The sequence below is a fragment of the Chiloscyllium punctatum genome, chromosome 14 (assembly GCF_047496795.1).
Source record: "Chiloscyllium punctatum isolate Juve2018m chromosome 14, sChiPun1.3, whole genome shotgun sequence".
Taxonomy (NCBI): Eukaryota; Metazoa; Chordata; class Chondrichthyes; order Orectolobiformes; family Hemiscylliidae; genus Chiloscyllium; species Chiloscyllium punctatum.
Window position 1 is genome coordinate 1700450 of NC_092752.1, and position 17711 is coordinate 1718160.

Here is a 17711-nt window from a genome sequence, read left to right on the forward strand (position 1 = left end):
CAGAATCTTTGGATAGAATTTTGAACATTAGCAAATTTGCTGATGATACAAAGCTGGGTGGCAAGGTGAAATGTGAGGATGATGTTAGGAGATTACAGGGTGACCTGGACAGGTTAGGTGAGTGGACAGATGCATGGCAGATGCAATTTAATGTGGATAAATGTATGGTTATCCACTTTGGTGACAAGAACAGGAAGGCAGATTACTACCTAAATGGAGCTGAAAAATGTGTTGCTGGAAAAGCACAGCAGGTCAGGTAGCATCTGCTGCGCTTTTCCAGCAACACATTTTTCAGCTCTGATCTCCAGCATCTGCAGTCCTCACTTTCTCCTACTACCTAAGTGGAGTCAAGTTAGGTAAAGGGGCAGTACAAAGAGATCTGGGAGTTCTTGTACACCAGTCAATGAAGGCAAGCATGCAGGTACAGCAGGTGGTGAAGAAAGCTCATAGCATGCTGGCCTTCATAACAAGAGGGATTGAGTATAGAAGCAAAGAGGTTCATCTGCAGCTGTATAGGGCCCTGGTGAGACCGCACCTGGAATATTGTGTGCAGTTCTGGTCTCCAAATTTGAGGAAAGACATTCTGGCTATTGAGGGAGTGCAGCGTAGGTTCATGAGGTCAATTCCTGGAATGGTGGGACTATCTTATGTTGAAAGATTGGAGCGACTAGGCTTGTATACCCTTGAGTTTAGAAGACTGAGAGGGGATTTGACTGAGACATATTAGATTATTAAAGGATTGGACACTCTGGAGGCAGGAAACATGTTTCTGCTGATGGGTGAGTCCTGAACCAGAGGACACAGTTTAAAAATAAGGGGTAGGCCATTTAGGACAGAGATGAGAAACTTCTTCACCCAGAGAGTGGTGGGTGGGTGGAATGCTTGGCCCCAGAAGGCAGTGGAGGCCCAGTCCCTGGATTCGTTTAAGAAAGAGTTGGATAGAGCTCTCAAGGATAGTGGAATCAAGGGTAATGGAGATAAGGCAGGAACAGGATACTGATTGAGGATGATCAGTCATGATCAAATGAATGGTGGTGCAGGCTCAAAGGGCAGAATGGCCTACTCCTGCACCTATTGTCTATTGTCTATTGAAGTCCACATTCAGGAGTGAGATGGGTCTATTGGAAGGACAGTCCTCCAGGGCCTTCCCTTTTTTTTTAAGAATGAGAGAGATGTTCGCCTCTTTTAGAGATGGTTGGAGGTCTTAGAACATACAAAGCATCGGCCCTGACAATATACTTAGAAATTCCTTATCGAACTCACTCGGGAGCCCATCAGGACACAGCACCTTTCCGTTCTGGAGATACCTCACAGCCTCCTACACCCCTTGCTCTGATAATGGGGCATTAAGGAGAGACTCTTGTTAAAGGATCACTCCCAGAAGGTCCAAATTCTGAAAAGAAAACCTCCATCCCAACCTGCCCACTTTCACAGCTTTCAGATTGGTATAATTCAGAGTAAAATTCCTGGAATGCTGCATTAATCCTTTTAGAATTGTAGGTCAAATTTCCAGTGTCCTCTCTGATTGAGGTAATGGCTTGGGGGGCACTCCTTTTCCTAGCAAGGTATGCTAGGTACTTGCCTGCCTTTTCCCCATGCTCAAACAGCCTTTTGAGTTGCAAATGTAAGCTCCCCCTTGGCTGTCTGTGTGAGCATGGAGTTCAGTGTAGACCGGAGCACCGTGATCCTCTGCATTTTAACCAGCGAGAGTCTGCCAAGGTATGCCTTTTCAACTATTTTTAGACACGCCTCAAGCAAGTGTTGCTGCTCACCCACCTGTCACTTCTTACTGGCTGAGTAGGAGATAGCCAAAGCTACTGCTAGGGGGTTGGTTGTTTCCCAAAGAATGGATGGGCTACTAGCTGAGCCTGAATTAATATCTAAGAAAGCCCAGAACTCAGTCGAAAAGAATTCAATAAATTTGCTATCCTTAAGGATGAAGGGGTCCAGTCGCCAGTGCCTTGAGCCTACCACTGTATCCTTACTCTTAACCATTAATTACACTGGGGCGTGATGGGGAAATAGTGATATTACAATTGTACATGGCACCACCAAGCCCAGATATGCTACAGGGATCAAAAAAACATCAATCCTGATAATCCATTTATGTGGGTTCGAGCAGAACGTGCAGTCCCTGCCAGTAGAGTGAAGGTAACTCCAAAAATCTACCAACCCCAATTCAGCACACAAATCACTTTAATTGTTTAGATCGCAAAGAAGCTATCAGTGGGCCTTTGGGCAATCTGTCTACCATAGGGTTTAGGAGACAACTGAAATCCTCTCCTACGATGATATGTTGAAATGCAAGATTAACCAGTCTAGAAATAGAAAGTGCGTCTGTCAAGAATTTAAGGGGGTGGGCCGAGGGACAGTAAACATTTAAGATCTCATATTCTTCCCCCATGTATCAGAGCTTTAAGGATTACAAATCTCCTGTATGTGTCTTTAATGTACTCTAATAACTTAAGCAGGAGATTCTTTCTTACTAAAATGGCTACCCCTCTATTCCTCGTATTGAAATAAACCCGGCCATACCCATTCTGTTGCAGCATCAAATGCTCTGCATTGTCTAAGTGTGTTTCTTGTAATAATGCAATATCCACCCTCTCCCTTTTAAGGCTGGAAAGTACCTTCTTCCTCTTGACAGGTGAGTGACTCCCCTTAATATTGCAGGTGCACCACTTAAACATATTCTTAAACACACCATTTAAACACAGCCTTCCGTAGCACCATCTAGTCCTTAGAGAGGAGGAACCCTGAGCTTTAATGCAAAAGAATCCAAAAGAACCCAAAAATTACACAGACTAAAATAACTACAACCAACAAATCTACAAAACTTATCAAAACTAAATGCAGCAAAACCAGAAAATCAAAAAATCGCCAAAGGCACTGATTGGAGGAATTTATCCCCATTCGAAGGGGGTACTTATTAATCCTGTAACCCTACTAACCATCCCAACTGCCCCCTCAACTCCTACCAGCTAGGATGGCACCCACATACACCGATCACTCAGTAGAGAAAAAATAAACACCCAAGAACAAGATTAGCACTATAGACAAGTAAACTAAAAATAAGTATGTCACGCATCCCTTACCATAACTTAGAAATTAGAAGTAAATACTCTATCTATCCCTGACATCATTTCACGCAACGTATTGCCAGAAAGGAGACTCCACCAAGTCCTTTTTAAAGAAAACCAAGCCCGAGCAGCTCTGTCCTTTATGCCTATTCGGCTGTTTGACTTAAGTCAGTGCGTCCACAAAGTTCTTCGCTTTCTCTGACGAGTCAAACAAATGTATGGATCCATTATGATTGATCCGAAGCACCGCTGGATATCTTAAAGAATACTGGATCCCAAGGTGTCTCAATCTCCTCTTGACGTGATCGTAGGACTTCCGTCTCCGGACCACTGCTGACAAGAAGTCTTGAAAAAACATGACCCTGGAACCGCTACATACCAACGCTTTTGGGTCCCTCTCCTGGGTTCTAGAGGCTTACATGACCCTCTGCTTGTCTCTATAATGATGGAACCTTACCAGGACGGGGCATGGGTGCTGATCCGCACCTGGTTTTCTTGCCGTGATCCGGTGGGCTCTTTAAGTTGTTATTCTCCCCTTCTGAGCCTCCAAACCAAGGAATTCTGGGATCACTTCTCGAAGAACTCCACCGGCTGCTCACCTTCCGTCCCCTCCGGTTTGCCAACAACAGGTTCTTTCTTCTGCCCCTGCTTTCAAGATTGTCTACCAGATCCGGACCTGTGTTTCTAGGGTTTCAATCTGGGTCTTGAAGGAGTCAGTCTCTGCTTCTACCCTTGTACCCTGGCGCTCGAGCTCATAGGTCCTTTTTCCATAGTAGATGCAGGAGCCAGCCTCTCTCCAATTTTTTTCCTGGATCTTTCTCCCCCAAGACCTTGCGAGATTTGGCCAGCTCCTCAACCAGGGTCTGGTGAGTAAGCAAGCCTGCTGTTATAGTGGGCTGGGCCGTGGGCCCTACCCCGGATGAGCTTCCTCCCTCCTGCATTCTCCAGCTGCAAGACAGATCTAAGTAAAATTTTTCATGTTTCCAGCTCCTTTTCTGTGTTCTTAGACACAGTAAAGTGTTTTCGATGGGTTCTGGCTCTCTCTGGTTGGTGTTGCAGTGTGGAGCCCAGCAAACGTGATCCTATCAGGATGCCATCATCTTGGATCCCCCATGCATTCATTTTTAAGCAAGTTCAAACTTTTGTGCCTTGGTGACAATATCAAGGCTTTTCCAATCTATAAATTGTAAATTTGCTTTAAAGCCAAGAAAGTGTTTTCAAGAAGCTGTAAAGTTTGGGAATTTTGAGAACATTAATAACACAGGTTGAGGTTCTGGATGTAAGTTTGCTCGCTGAGCTGGAAGGTACATTTTCAGACCTTTTGTCATCATACTTGGTAATATCAGTGAGCCTCCTGTGAAGCACTGGTGTTAGTGACCCGCTTTCTATTTGTGTTTAGGGTTCCTTGGATTGTTGATGTCATTTGATGTGGTGATGTCATTTCCTGTTCTTTCTCGCAGGGCGTGGTAAATAGTGTCCAGGTTGATGTTGATATCAACAAACACATAGATGTGGACCCCATTTACCACCCTCAGAAAAAAAACTGTAAATGACATCACCACAGGAAATGACATCACCAACCCAAGGAAACCTAAGCACATGAAAAGAAAGCAGGTCACTACCACCAGTGCTTCACCGGAAGCTCACTGATGATGTTACCTAGTATGGTGATGAAATGTCTGAAAAAGAACATTCCAGCTCAGCGAGCAAACTTACATTCAGCTGTAAAGTGTATTAAAAAATTATCTACTATTGATCTTTTAGAATAGGTCCATGAAATATTATATCCAAAATACAAAATAATCACCTAGCAGCTTTGTGATCTGGTTTCTGTTTGCTCCCTGCCCCACTTTTATAGTTGCAGGAAAGAATAGTGCAGGTGAAAAATGCATTTTATCAGAGTCCATCAGCTACAGACCAGTTTTCACTGATTTTCAAAAATGGAAAGAGGAAAAGGAAAGCAGAGAGTGTACATTTGGCAGTGTATAAACAACTCAGGACTATATTCACCATGCCTTTTAATGTGCTGTTGTCTATGACACTACAGGACCATGTTAATTGTATGAATTGAGGTTAAGTACATATAGGTGGAGTACATTGGATGGCTACTTGAGCACGTATAAACGGAGTTCTTATGGCGCGGTAGTAGTGTCCCTACCTTTTAAGCCAGAGGGCTTACATTAAAGTCCCACCTTCCCACAGACATGTTTGAACATATTAATTAAAAATATCTAGCCTGAGGAAATCTGCAGCAATGTGCTGGCATTGTGCTAATTGACCTTCATTATACACATTGGGGCTTTTGAAGTGCAGTGGTGGTGGCCCTACCTCTGAGCCAGGAGACCTATGCTCAAGTTCCATCTGCTCCAAAGGTGTGTTATAACATCTCAGGACTATTTGAAAACATCTAGATTCCCCCTCTTTGGGGTTCTTGTGGTGTAGTAGTGTGCCTGATGTTTATTTCTAGAAAATAAAGACACCTATAATGTCTACCTCTGAGCCACAGGGCCTGGGTTCAAGTACCACCTGGTCTATATATCTGTCACAACATCTCTGAACAGGTTGATTTAAGAAACATTTAGCACCATGGAGGTGACATTTATTTGGGAATATTGCTTTAAAAATAACTTCCAGTTCCCCCACCCTCCGGTGTTTTGTCTTCACTATGGATGTGCAGTCCTTGTACATGTCCATTCCCGACAAGGATGGCCTTCTCGGCCTCAGATTCTTCCTCTCCAACAGACCTATCCAGTTCCCCTCCACCAATACCTTCCACGGCTCGCTAAACTTGTCGTCACCCTTAATAACATTTCCTTTAACTACTCCCATTTCCTCCAAATCCAGGGGGTGGCCATGGGCACCTGGATGCGGCCCAGCTACGCCTGCCTCTTTGTTGACTATGTCAAACAGTCCTTCAGTACCTACACAGGCACTGTGTCACAACTCTTCCGCTGTTATATCGATGCAGCACCCCGCACACCAGCTGAACTGGAGCAGTTCATTGACTTTGCCCACAACCTCCACACCACTCTCAAATTCACGGTCCATCTCGGACACTTCCCTCCCCTTTCATTTCCATCTCCGATGACAATCTCCAGACGGACGTTTACTACAAACCCACAGACTCTTAGAACTACCTGGAGTAATCCTACTACCACCCAGTATCCTGCAAGAACTTCATCCCATTCTCCCAATTCCTCTGCATGTGCTCAGAAGAGGATGCATTCCACTCCCAAGCATCTCCAATGTCCACCTATTTACAAGAATGTGCTTTTCCCCACTCTGCTGTCCAGACAGCCCTCCATTGTACCACCTCCATTCCCTGTTCCACTGCTCTAACGTCCACTCCCAAACACAATAAAGACTGAGTCCCCCTTGTCCTATCCTAACACCCCACGGTCTTCGCATCCAATACATCATCCGTACATACTTCTGCTAACTCCAACTAGACCCCACCACCAAAGACATCTTCCCCTACCCACTCCCCTCTACCTTCTGCAAGGACCGTTCCCTTCAACAGTCCTTGGTTTGCGCCACTCTCTCCACCAACCCCCTTGAACCATCAGAGGTTCACCTGCCTCTCATTCAACCTAGTTTACTGTATCAGGTGCTCCTGATGTGGTCTTCTTTACAACGGGAAGATCAAACATAAACTTAGGGAACAGTTCACTGAGCATCTGAGCCAGGCCCTCCCAGTCATCGCCTGTTTTAATTCCCTTTCCCACTCCCTTTCCGACATGGCCATCCTTGGCCTCCTCCATTGCCACAATGAACCAAACTGCAAATTGGAGAAACAACATCTCATCTTCCACCTAGGCAGCGTACAGTGAGTTTTCCAATTCCAAGTAACCTCCCTCCCCTTCCCCTGATTTGCTTCCCAGCAGCACCCCCCCTCCCCGCTCCCCCCACCCCCAACCCTCCCAGCCACCTACCGGATTCATTCCTCCCATTTATCAACCAGGTTGTACCCTCTTCCTGTCTTCACCTATCCCCACTTCACCAGCTTGCTCCTGCCACCCCCTATATCTGTAGCATCCTTGACACCCACCCCAGTCCTGAAGAAGGATTACACCTGAAACGTCGACTTCTCTGTCTTCTGATGCTGCCTGGCTTGCTGTGTTCTTCCATGCTCCTGCCTGTCTACCTTGGATTCTAGCATCTGCAGATTTTTTTTGTCTTTTAAAAATAAGACATGCTGCCAAAAGATTTCCTCTTGCACTCACTGGGGCTAATGCAAGAATGACAAATTTCAATTGATCGTAATACTACAGTAGAAGAGAGAGCTATTGGTTCTTTGCAAACAAAAGGAACATGTGTAGAAACACCCAATGCGCTATTAGGGTGGAAGTCTAGGATTTTGACCCAGCAACACTGAAAGGGCAGCGATATATTTCCAAAGTCAGGATGGTATGTAGCTTGGAGGAGAATTTGCAGGTGGCGATATTCCCATGTATCTGTTGTATTTGTCCTTCTGGGTAGTATAGGCTGTGGGTTTAAGTGGTACTGTTGCAGGAGTGTAGTGAGCTGTTTCAGTGGATCTTCTAGGTTGTATACAGTGCTGCTTCTGGGCATCAGTGGTGGAAAGGGAGAGTGTTAAAAATGTTACTTAGGCTACTGATCAAGCAGCTGTTGTGTTGTGGATGATGTTGATTTTAAGTTATAGATGCATTCATCTAGTCAAGAACATCTCTAGGAGAGGCAGTAGATAATTCAACCCCTCAAGTGTGCTCTGCCATTTGATAAGATCAAGGCTGGTCTAATCTCAGCCTCCACTCCACTTTCCTATCTGCTATCCATAGCCCTTCAGCTCAACACCATTTAAAAATCTACCACCACCTTAAATTTACTGAATGTCCCAGCACACACCTGACTCTGGAGTAGTGAATTCTACTGAATACTAACCGTTTGACAGAAGTAATTTCTCCTCATCTCTGGTTTAATCTGCCATCCCTTCTCCTAAAACTATGACATCTCATGGACAGAAGCAGAGCCTGGTAGTTGAAGGTTGTTTCATGGACTGGAGGCCTGTGACTAGTGGTGTGCCACAGGGGTCGGTGCTGGTTATTTACATTAAATGATCTGGATGTGAATGCCAAGGCGTGATTAGAAAATTTGTGAATGATGACAAAATTAAGAGATATTGTCCATAGCAAGGAAGGTTATCAAACATCACAGAGGGATTTTCACCAGAGGGGAAGTGGGCTGCGGATTTGCAAATGCAAACACAGACTGGTGCGAGGCATTGCACTTTGGAAAGTCAAACCGAGGTAGGACTTGTACAGTAAATGGTAAGGTCTTGGAATATTGTGGAACAGGGGGACTAGGTGGTACAAGTACATAGTTCATTGAAAACGGTGTCAGAGGTAGACGGGGTGGTAAAGAAGGCATTTAGCATGCTGGCCTTCATCGGTTGAGGCACTGAGTACAGGAGCTGGGAGTTCTTATTCCAGTTGTATAAATTGTTAGTAAGGCTGCACTTGGGGTATTGTGTACAGTTTAGGTCACCCAGTTATAGGAAAGACATAGTTTAACTGGAAAGGGTGCAAAGAAGATTTACAAGAATGTTGCCAGGACTAATAGGCCTGAGTTATGGGGAGTCAAGATTGGAGTGGTGCTGAAAAAGCACAGCAGGTCAGGCAGCATCCAAAAGGAGCAGGAAAATTGACGTGTCGGGTAGGAGCCCTTGGTCAGGGATGAGCCCTCATTCCTGATGAAGGGCTCCTGCCTGAAACGTCGATTTTCCTGCTCCTTGAATGCTGCCTGACCTGCTATGCTTTTCCAGCACCACTCCAATCTTGACTCTGATCTCTAACATCTGCAGTCCTTACTTTTGCTGAGTTATGGGGAGGTTGGCCAGGATAGGACTTTATTCCTTGGAACATTGGAGAATGAGGTGTATAAAATCATGAGGGGCAGCAATAGGTTGAACTGATATAGTTTTTTTTCCCAGGGATGGAGAATTGAAAACTAGAGAGCATGGGTTTCAGGTTTAGGAAGAACCTGAGGGGTGACTTCTTCATGCAGAGAATGGTGTGCATTTGGAATGGGTTGCCAGTGAAAGTGCTTGAGGCGGGTAAAATAGTGACATTTAAAGAACATTTGGATATGTACATGGATGGGAAGGCCTTGCGGGATATGGATCAAATGTGGGCAGTTGGAACTAGCTGAGTGGGCACCATGGTCAGCATGGACCAGTTTGAGTTGAAGGGCCTGTTTGCATGCTGTATTTCTCTATGACTGTACCGCCTTATGCTTTGTGATTGGTTCACAGGGCAAAGAAGTCATATGACTAGTTCAGTTCAGTTTCTGGTGAATGGTAACCCCCCAGGATGTTGATAATGGAAGATTGAGTGTTGAAAATGCTATTGAGTGTCAAGAGTTGATGGTTGGAATTCTTCTTGTTGGAAATGGTCTTTGCCTGGCATGAAAGCCATGAATGCTACTTTCCTCTTGTCAGCTCAAGCATCTGTGTTGCGAAGACCTCATTGCATTTGGTCACAGACTACTTCAGTCTCTGAGTAATGGTAAATGTTCCTGAACATTGTCTAGTTGTCAGTGAGCATCCCTAATGCTGACCTTATGATGGAGAGTTGGTCATTGAAGCAGGTGATTGGGCTTAGAATACCACTTTGAGGAATTTCCTGCTGTGATCTCTTGCAGCTGGGATGATTGATCTCCAACACCAAAACCATCTTCCTTCATGCTTGGTATGACTGCAGCCAATTCCCACTGACTCCAATTTTGCTGGGGCTCCTTGATGCCTCATTGTTAAATGATGCCTGGATGTCAAGGGTAGACGCTCTCACTTCATTCTTGAATTCACCTCTTTTTTTCTTCCCATGGACCAAGTTTGTGATGAGCTCAGGAGCCGAGACAGCCTAAGTATTAGAGAGCAGGTTGGGGCCACTTGATCACACCATTAAGGACAACTCCCTTCACTTTGACTGCGTACGTACAGACGGTGTGATAATTAACCAGGTTGGATTTGTCCTGAAATTGATTTACTGATTTGGCTTAGTAGCCACCTAGGCAGTTGTTCTTGCTTGTAGCTGATCTTGCCCGAGAGATCTGCTATCATGGCAAAGTTGTCTGTATTGTGCCATCAGCACACATGTATGATAGCCCATCTGCAACCACTCTGACATCTAAATAGGCCGGCCTTTCTGTTGCCTTATATGGTTGAAATAGTGATATTTTCTCTCTTAGAGGTCAATTTTCAAAGTTCTTTACAAGTATCTCTTATTTTCTATTTATAGAATTTCTAGCACACACCTTAGCACCATGTGCAAAGGCCTTTGCTTTCTTTCACAAATCTTTATTTTTTTGTGATTCCACCCTCACATGCTCACAAAGAAGTTGGTGTTGAGACCTTAACCTCCTGGATGGCAAGGTTTCTGCTGCCTTTCCCTGCCACCAAAGCCAACACCACCCTTTCTTTCCCCCACATTCGAGGTACTACCCTCCCTTTCCTTATTCCTAGACCTGCCACCTCCAACCCAATGTCGTCTCCTGCAAAATCCAATATTTTCCACCAAATCCACCTACCCAAAGCATTCCACAGTTGAACTTGCTCCTTGCATCTTGTCACTCCTTACTCACTTGATACCCTGCCATCTGACACCCTCATTTGTGTTATCTGGCTGTCTCTGATTGCAAGCTTTTAAATTTTTAAATAAGGCAACTGGCTGCTGTGAAATAGGGGTGTGGTTTGCTTCTCCCAACTGTTTTACATTGAGAAACCTGTTATAATGGAGGGATGGCTCCATGTTTCTGAAGGAGCCTGATTGGAATTTCCTGTCAGAAATGTGGAGCCCTGTAAAATGAAAAAGGAGCAGAATGGCAATCTGTATTATGTTGCCTCTCCTCGGAAAATCCGACTCGGTTTCTTTTTTTCCTTGTTATCAATCTTGTTAACACCTGTTTTCTTTGTTTTTAGTCTCCCATCAGACAATTAAAACTGCTACAAATAGCATTTATGCTTTCTTGGGAGTATGCTCAGGCCTTGGCACCGTTCTGTCTAACACCTTTGAGCTGCCATTTACTTATAAGTCTGCAGGCTATCAAAGAGACTTTAAGATTATTTCTCTTGATCTCATTCTGAATTGAATCAAGCTTCCTAGATGGTGATATAGGGTTATTTAGAATGCTGTTACAATTGGTTATTAAAAGTGGATAGCCTATACTATCCTAACAATGGGTTAGAAAAAATTTAACATGGTACTGATTTTAAAAAATGTCAGATATCTATCCACAGCAAAATAAGGTGAACTTGTCTTGTTTGCCCCTGTCACAACTTGAATTAATTATATTAGTTATTATATGATTGACCTTCAGCTTTGCTTAACATATAGTGCTTAGCAGATTCTAGAGAATTACAAACCTCCCACTTGTTTACCTTTCACAAACTTTCACATTTAAACTTCAACTCCAACATTTTAATTATTGTGCACAGCATAATCCAGACTGAATAACTGTAATCAAACATGCTTTAAAGTGTGTGTATATATAATCTTCACTGTCTGCTTAATATTGATGGCGAATAGGCAAGATGAGAGTTGATAGTAGTAGTTTTCCAGGCTTCAATAAAAGCCTTCAGTTGAATGTATTGGACCTTTTTATCAAATGGTTCTTGAGAATATGAAATCATTGACACTTTCATACAACAATTATTATGAAGTCAATGAAATAATTAAATCACTAAGGAGTTCTTGGATTAAAGAAAATATACCCCAAAATGTAACGGAAATGGGAGGAGAGACCTTAGCAATGTTTGTTAAAACATTTTGAACAAAACTAATTTCTAGACATTTGAAAATATGTTTAATTTTAAGCAGTGTTTTAGAGAAGGCAATTTAGTCAGTGGACAAGAACAACACAATGCATTTTGTATACTTTCTGAATGGGAACAATAATGGCAAACTAGTGGTAGATTTATTACCATGTAAGAAGTGCTGTTTTTCTTCAGAAATGAATCAAGACTCCAATGTGCAATAGCTGGAAAAGTATTTTTAAAAACTTTAATCTGTTTTCTAACTGCAATTCACAGCATTTAATGCTGGTATAGTGGTTACAGTATTGAGCTGGCAAGCAATGGTCAGTTCAAATCTCACTGTGGAAACTTATGAACTTGAATTAAGTTTAGTGATTTATGGGCTAACATCAAAATAGAATTACCATTCATTTTTGTGAAAACCAGACTGCTTCATTTTAGTGCCTTACGAAAAGAAATAAATCATACCACTTTAAAATCAGATAATGATGGAAATACTAGGTCAGCATTTTTTCTTCAGAATACTAACACCTAGAATTAATAACTGTTAGAAACTTGTAGCATCACCAGCTTCCCAAAATCAAATTTAAAAATAAAACTCCTCTTTGGCAGATGGAATTTAATGTGGATAGACGTGAGGTTATCCATTTTGCTCAGAACAATAAAAAGGCAACTTAATATCTAAATGGAGAGAGGATTCAAAATGCTTTGGTGTAGGAGAATTTTTGTGTCCTTGTACATGAATCACAGAAAACTAGTTTGCAGGTACTGCAGGGAATAAGGTGAGCGATTGGATTTACTAGATTAATTCCAGAGAGGGAGAGCTTGTCTTATCAGGAGAGAATGGGCAGTTTAGGCCTGTTCACACTAGAGTTTAGAAGAATGAGAGGAGATCTAATTGAGGTACTTAAAATACTAAAGGAAATTGACAAAGTAAATGTGGAGATGATTATTCCTCTTGTGGGGCAATCAAAAAGAAAGGCTAAAGCTGATCTAAAGCAGATGAGGAATTACTTCTCTCAAAGGGTCATGAATCTGTGGAATTCACTACCCTTAGGTGCAGTAGACACTAGGACACTTGATAAATATGAGGAGATAAACAGATTTTTAATTAGCAGTTGATTAAAGGATGATGGATAGGGAGCAGGAAAGTGGAGTTGAGACTGAGTGAAATCATAGGAGGGCAGGCTTGAGTGGTTAAATGTTCTTTAGTGTTTTAAACTGCTTCAATATGGTAAACAGTTTGCCATAAATATTTTGGAAGAATTATGGTCCTTTACACCCTCATTCATTGCCTGCAGGTGTTCTTTCACTAGTGGCCTTATATACATGCTAACCCACCAAAACCCTTACGCATTATTTCTTGGTTCATGAACTTGTCATCACCCTCATTATAGTCACCTTACTGTTGTGGGTTAGAGTGGGTGTCAGTGGCAGGATTGCCTTGAAATTTTATTTTCCTTCCTTCTCCAGTTACACCCGCATTACAGTTTGTACTAGATCATGGAGCACACATGCAAATTCTGCTTTCAACAACCTATTTTAACCTCCTTCTCCTTTCCTTAGAAGCAGCAGGAAAAGAACTGCAGCTATCAGGCCCCATGCTTCCAGACTGTCAGCACTTTATCGCACGAGTGATAATCTCCCTGCCAAGCCATTAGCCTGAGGGGCAATAGATGCTGAGCCAGTGATGAATTTATAGAATAATAAGTGAATGAGTTGACAGGAAGAGCTGGGAAAGATATTGACCACTTCCATTTAGAAGGACAAGGGCAACAGAAACACCTGCAAGTTCCCCTCTAAGCCACTCACCTCCCATCCTGATTTGGAAATATATCACTGTTTTGTCACAATCACCTGGTTCAAATCTTGGAATTACCTCCTTAAGGGCATTATGGATCAACTATAGCAAGTGGACTGCAGTGGTTCGAGAAGGCATCCACCAGCACCTCAAGGGCAGCTGGGGACAGGTAATAAATTCTGGCAAGCCAGCAACACCCATGACCCTTGAATGAATTTTTAAAAACCTGCAATCTTGAAAAAAAATTTGGGATTACTACCTGAGGCAATAAAAGCAAGTAAAAATAAAGTCAAGGAGTTAAATTCATGGTTCAAAGTTTGGTATGGAAAGAATTGGTTTTAGGCCATGGGTACTGATGACATTATTGGGATAGATGGGAGATGTTCCAGTTAGATAAGCTTCACTTAAACCATTGTCCCGATAAATTACTACGGTTGTAGAGATGGCTTTAAACTAATTAGAAGGGGAGAGGATTCTGGAGAGTTGGTACATAGGCTTACAGAGCAAAAGGGCATGGCATTAATGCAGGGCAGCTATTTTTAATGATACCCAGGAAGAATGGAGTGTACAAATGATTTTTAAAAAGCAGCAAATCGGGTTGAAGAGGGAAAAAGAGTAAAAATGCAAAGTTAATGATTCCTTACAGAAAAATCATGTAATATTTGGAGCAAAATAAATGAATTAACAGCACAAATAGTGATTTAATTGGTATGAAGTTATAGCCATTATGGATACATGATTATGTGGAGATTAAAACGGGGAACCAAATGTTCAGGGGAATGTCATTTTTCTTCAAGGTAGGCAGGAAGGAAAGGGTGCGAAATGTGGAATGGAATAAATGTGACAGGAAGGCAAGGGTGGGAGATGTGGAATGGAATAAATGTGACAGGAAGGCAAGGGTGGGAGATGTGGAATGGAATAAATGTGGCAGGAGGGAAAGGCTGGGGGATGTGAAATACAGTAGATGTGGGAGCAAGCAATTATCTTGGATCGAAAGATGTAGAATTCATGTGTGTGGAGGTAAGAAATAACAAGAGGAAGGAGACACTGATGAGAGAAGTCTCCAGGTCCCCCAGTAGTCGCTTAACTGAAGAACAGAAAAGATAAGATGATGAGGGCATGTAATAAAAACATTACATTAATAATGAATAACTTTCTTCTTCATATAGATTGAGAAGATCAAATTAGCTGAGGTAGTCATGAGAAAGAATTCAGCAAGAATATTCAGTACAGTTTCCGAGAGCAACATGTTGTGGATCTAATCAGGGATTATGCTATTTTGGATCTAGCAATGTGTAACAAGACAGAATAAATAAATGATCTTAGAGTAAAAGATCTCCTAGGAAACAGTGACCATAACATGGTTAAACTTATTATTCAATTTGGGAGTGAGAAATTTTATTCAAAAGCAATTGTGCTAAACTTCATAAGGATAATTACAAAAGGAATTCAGGCAAAGTTGGCTGGAGTGGACTAGGATCAAAATTTAGCAGAAAAAATGATGGTTGAACAATGTTGGACATTTAAGAAGAGAGTTCATGACTTACAACAAAGATATATCCCAGTGAGAAAGCATAACTCTAGGAATGGGATAAACCATCCATAGTTAACCAAGGAAGTTAAGGGAAGTCTCAAATTGAAAAAAAATTGTAGTAAACTAGAAAACTGTGAAGGTTTTAAGAAGCCAACAAAAAAGGGAGAAAATTTAAAATAGGGAAAAATTGCAAGTAATATAAGAATGGATAGCAAGAGCTTCTTTAAATGTTAAAAGTCACACAACACCAGGTTGTATATGTTTAAATGTATAAAAGAAGCCAAAATAAATATAAGCACCCTAGAGAATGAGGCTATGGGAATAGGGAAATGGTGGCCTAGTGGTAGCATTGTTAAACTATTAATCCAGCAACTTCAGCTAATTTTCTGGGGACTCCGGTTCAAATCTTGCCATGGCAGATGGTGGAATTTGAATTCAATTTTAAAAATCTCCAATTAAGAATCTATTGGTGACTATGAAATCATTGTTGATCGTCAGAAAAATCCATCTGGATCACTAATGTTCCTCAGGGAAGGAAACCTGCCATCTTCACCTGGTCTGGCCTACAGGACTCCAGACCCACAGCAATGTGATTGACTCTCAATTGCCTCTGAAATGGCATAGCAGGCTGTTCAGTTGTACCAATTACTACAACATCTCAAAGCAATGAAACCGATGGATCACCTGGCATTGACTTAGGCACTGGAAGAGACAATGGCAGAAACAGTCCTGTTGACCCTACAAAGTCCTCCTCACTAACATCTGGGGGCGAGTGCCAAAATTGGGAGAACAGTCTCATAAACTAGTCAAGCAACAGCCTGACATAGTCTGTAAGGTATGATTCTGTGAGTATGACTAAGTCCCAGACATCACCATCTCCATCACCATCCCTGAATATGACCTGTCCCACTGGCCAGATAGACCCAGTAAAGGTGGCGGCACGGTGGTATACAGTTGGCAGAAAATATACTCTGGTTGGGGACTCCAATGTTCACCACCAAGAGTGGCTCGACAGCAATACTACCGATTAAACCAACGTTGTCTATATCCGCCAACGTAGTCGATCTCATACGCTGCAGGCAAGGATGCCCCGAGGCATGGTACATTGGTGAAACCGAGCAAAGGCTACGACAATGGATGAATGGGCACCGCACAACAATCAACAGACAGGAGTGTTCCCTCCCCGTTTGGGGAACACTTCAGCGGTCCAGGACATTTGACCTCGGACCTTCGGGTAACCATCCTCCAAGGCGAACTTGGGACAGACAGCAGCGAAAAGTGGCTGAGCAGAGGCTGATAGATAAATTCTGTACCCATAGGGAGGGCCTGAACTGGGATCTTGGGTTCATGTCGCCCTACAGGTGACCACCATTGCACTATAAACACACACACACGGACACTCCTATACACACACATACACAGACACGCACACAGACATTCCCACACTCTCACATACATCCTCTCACAGACTTAGACCACTTTACACTCACACACAAACATACACTCTCTCACAGCCATTCACAAACCCCACCCCAGACACACACACACACTTACAGACACACACTCACCCTCTCACAGACTTAGACACTTTACACTCTCACAAACACATATACATTCTCTCTCACACTCTCAACTCCCCACCCCAGATAGACAGACGGACACACACACACAAAAACCCACATTCACACATACACATATACGTTTTTGCGGTGAATTTGTACTTGCAGAGTTACATTGTACTTTGCTCAAAAACTACATGAATCTATGTAAGACTCTATTAACTCACTTTTTAGATTAGAATCAGTCTAAACATTATGGCACAGACAGGGAAAACAGGGGGCTAACACCTTCAGCATCTTAACATCTTATCTGGCTGACACCAATTGTTACAGTTAACCTGAGAATGTAACTTTTAAAAGAAGTTTTGTGATTTACATATGAAAGAAGTGAAACTATCATGGTATTCGAACAGATGAGAGACTCAACAAACAATCAAGATATTTTTTAATGTATAATTTCAGTTACATCACACTGTAAACTTTTGCTATAAATTCTGTGTCTTAAAATTATGTACTTCACAACCACCTGATGAAGGAGCGGCGCTCTGAAAGCAGTGCTTCCAATTAAACCTGTTGGACTATAACCTGGTGTTGTGTGATTTTTGACTGATTTAAGATGGTTGAGTCCTAAAGAACATGGCTGCTAGGCTAGATCTGCGGCAGATAGTGAGGGAACCAATGAGGGAAAAGCATACCTCACTTCATCTTTTACCAATCTGCCAGCTGTAGATGTATCTGTCCATTATAGTATCAGTAAGAGCGATCACTGCACAGTCCTTATTGAGATGGAGACTCCCCTTCATGTTGAGAATACCTTCCATCGTGTTGTGTGGCACTGTCTCCCAAAAAACATCCAGGCCAAACTTTGTGTGAAATAATGCCTTTAACTGAATGTGTGGTACTACCTTCAGCTGTGGATCATTCAGTTCCAACAATGACAAATTAATTGCATACATTAGAATGGGAG

General features: G+C 42.5%; 1 protein-coding gene across 5 annotated transcripts in view; it reads left to right on the plus strand.

Annotated features, from left to right (window-relative positions):
* Positions 1-17711, plus strand: part of LOC140485532 (sodium/hydrogen exchanger 9B2-like) — a 191855-nt gene that overhangs the window by 37782 nt on the left and 136362 nt on the right. Inside the window, exon 5 of one of the 5 annotated variants that reach the window (XM_072583729.1) lies at positions 13739-13820. The exons of the other annotated variants lie outside the window; for them this stretch is intronic. The gene's annotated coding sequence lies outside the window, so the exon portion shown is untranslated. The remainder of the gene's footprint in view (positions 1-13738; positions 13821-17711) is intronic. 5 annotated transcript variants of the gene reach the window in all.